The sequence below is a fragment of the Pinus tabuliformis genome, chromosome 3_1 (genome assembly GCF_031772625.1).
Source record: "Pinus tabuliformis cultivar Carrire ecotype Pingquan chromosome 3_1, CPIR1, whole genome shotgun sequence".
Lineage (NCBI taxonomy): Eukaryota > Viridiplantae > Streptophyta > Pinopsida > Pinales > Pinaceae > Pinus > Pinus tabuliformis.
This window is the reverse complement of record NC_142301.1, coordinates 54180233-54183819: the sequence shown is the minus strand read 5'-3', so window position 1 is coordinate 54183819 and position 3587 is coordinate 54180233.

Below are 3587 nucleotides of genomic sequence, written 5' to 3'. Positions count from 1 at the left end.
AACTATTATCTCGTCTAGTATCTTCTATAACTTTGTTCTAGGAATGGTATCAAAAGCTTTTCTAAAGACAACAAAACAATAGAAAAGATCAAGTTTATTATTGTGGCATTTCTCTACAGTGATCTTAAGAGTAACAATATGGTCCATGGTTGAATGATATTCCCTAAACATAGCTTGGCCTTTAGCTCTTTTACAATGGATCTCAAGCCAATGACTAATTTTCTTTTCCAAGATAAGCTTGCACAACTTGGCTAAATCACACTAATCATAATGATATTGTAATTAGGGGGAATGCTTTTTATCGTCCAAGTTTCACGACTAGTCAAAGTTTGTAAATCCTATCAGTCTAACATCAAATGAATCAGAATGTAAAATGCCAAAATCTAAGGTTCCTTGTACATACCTTAGCACTCCTTTTGCTGCAACCCAATGGTTCTCATGAGGCTGAGACATATACTGGCTCAATACACTGACTGCATAAGCTAGATCAGGCCTAATTGTAGTCAAATAGATGAGACTCCCAACCAGCTTTTTGTACAATGTTGCATCTGCCTCTTTCGAACCATCATTAACCTGTAATTTGTTGTTCTGCTGTAGTGGTACAAATGCAGCCTTACACTGATCCATTTTAAACTTGTTCAACAAACTCTTGACATACTTACCTTGGGACAAGAAAGTCTGGTCTAAATATCTCTAGACTTCTAAGCCCAAACAGTAATGCAGTTCTCTAAGGTCTTTCATTTCAAACATCTGTGATAACTGCTGCTTGATTTCTTCAATGAGTTTGTCTGCATTTCCTATCATAATCAGATCATCTACATGCAAATAAATCAATACAATCCGCCCCTCATTATCATACATAGTATACAAGTTAGGATCAATTTTTCTCCTGATATACCCATGCTTAAAAAAGAATGAATCTGTTTTGTCATACCAGGATCTGGGAGCTTGTTTTAGTCCATATAAAGCCTTCTTTAATTTGCAGACGAAATGCTCTTCCCCTTTCTTGACTAATTCCTTGGGTTGCATTAGATATACTTCCTCTTTCAGATCTCCATTTAAGAAAGTAGACTTTACATCTAGCTGGTGTATTTTATAGTAGTGTTTATTAGCTAATGCAATAATCATTCTAGTTGTGTTTAATTTAGCTACCAGGGCGAAGGTTTCATCATAATCTATACCTTCTTTTTGGGAATACCCCTTTGCGACCAGCCTAGCTTTATATTTATCTATAGATCCGTCTGCTTTAAACTGTAATTTGTATAACCATCTGCACCCTATGGGTTGTTTTCCTTCAGGAAGATGAACTAAATCCCATGTATTATTTTTAATGATAGATTCATATTCCTCCTGCATTACTTCCCTCCATTCATTACTTTGACTAGCTTCATTAAAATTAGAAGGTTCAACAATGTTCAACATACAAGTAATGAGCGCATGATCCCCGTATCTAGATGGTAATTATATCTTCCTGCTTGATCTTCTGAGTGGTGGAGTGGCTTCAAACCTATTTTGATCTGCCACTTCTTCTTTTTCCTACTGCTGCTGTTGTTGCTGTTGTTTTTGCTACTGCTCACCAACCCCTGTTTCATCATCATCTTCTAACAGAAAGGTACATGCCATTCTTCATCACTCTGAACAGGGTTACCATCATCTACCTGTTCATGAAATACCGCATATCTGTTTGCAAACAACTTATGAGTAGAAGGATTAAACAACTTATAAGCCTTAAACTCATTTCAATATCCAACAAAAGTACACTTAATGGCCTTTGAATCTAACTTCTTCCTATCTTCTTTCGGGACATGAGCAAAAGCCTTACATCCAAAAACTCTAAGATGACTTACTGTAGGCTTGAAGCCAAACAATGCTTCAAAAGGAGTTTTATAATCCAAACACTTAGTAGGACTCCTATTCTTAAGATACATTGCAGTGTTTACAACTTCTGCCCAAAAACCATTGGTTAGATTCTTACCTTTCAACATACTGCAGGCACACTCCACAAGGGTTTTGTTTTTCCTTTCCGCAACCCCATTTTACTAAGGAGTGTAAGGTGTTGTGAACTATTGTTGTATTCCATGTTCTTTACAGTATTTGATGAAGTAACCCTTCTTGAATTCTCCACCTTGGTATGAGCGAAGAATTTTGATGAACTTTCCTATTTGCTTCTCAATCATACTTCTGAATTGCTTGAAGTCTTGAAAGAATGACTTTTCTTCCTGAGGAAATACACCTAGGTGAACCTTGTACATTCATCAACAAAAATAAGAAAATAGTAGGCCCCTTCTAATGACCTTGTATGCATTGGCCCACATAGATCATTGTGTGCAAGTTTAAGTATATCCCTTTGCTTCCTATCAACAATAACAAGAAATTCATCTCTATGTAATTTACTAAGGGCACATGCTTCCAGTCAACATGCATACTCTTCGAAACAGGAAGACCATTCACCATACCTTTTTTTTGAAGAAGTAGTAGGTCACTGAAGTTTATATGCCCAAATCTCTTATGCCAGAGATTCTTTGCAAACATGGCTAATGATGCCAATGCTTGATGTGACACACTTCTGATATCTAGTTTATACAATTCTCCTATACATACACCTGTTGCAATGGACTTCATCCGATCCAGCATGTCTTTAATTACAAAATAAGATTTAAAGAACTCTACCGTAAGATCCTGATCTATTATTCTAGATCAGAAATCAGGTTCTTTTTTATCCCGAGTATATACATAACATCATGAATATGTCTAATGTTTCCATCAGGCAGTACGACAGGGACATCACCATATCCCTTGATTTCATACCATGTATCATCTCCAAGGTAGACTTTCATACTAGTCCTGGATTCTTTGAAATTTTTAAACAATTGCCTCTTACATGTCATATGGGAGGAGGATCCCGAGTCCAAGACCCAGATTTCTGCTTCATCCTCCTTAATTAACAGGGAAAAATAATATACAAACAATCTGATATTCAAATTTTGATCCGCATCAACTAGATGGCCTGCATGCTTCTTATGTCTGTGTTGAACTTCATCAAACTTCTTCTTCCGACAATATTTAGCCATATGACTAAATTTACCGTAGTAAAAACATTTTGGTCATGAATCACTTCTATTTGGAGACATACCTTGAGATGGAGGTGGCTTTCTTTGTGGGGTTCCTCTGCTTTTGTGCACTAGATTTGTCTTTCCTCTAAAGGGATTCTTCTTTGCCATTAGGGCAAGATTTGAGCTCTGGGGTTTCAGGGTCATCTGCCTTTCCTCCTCTTACATTAGGATCCCTATCAATTCTTCAAACTTGGGGACTTTTTCTCTCGCATTCAACCTAGTGATGAACATCTGATAGTCGTCAGTCATACCATTCATGGTAATCGTGACCAAATCAATGTTGATATTGTTTCACCAATGTTGCATAGCTTAGTCTTAAGCTCCTTGATATGAGAAATGGAAACTGCTACTGATTCAATCTCCTCCATTTTAATGGAGAGAATCTTGCTCTTTAGAAACAGTAGGTGTTTTGTGTTCTTGATCTCGTACAAGTCTTTGAGAGTTGTCTAGATGTCTGCTGCATATTTACAATCT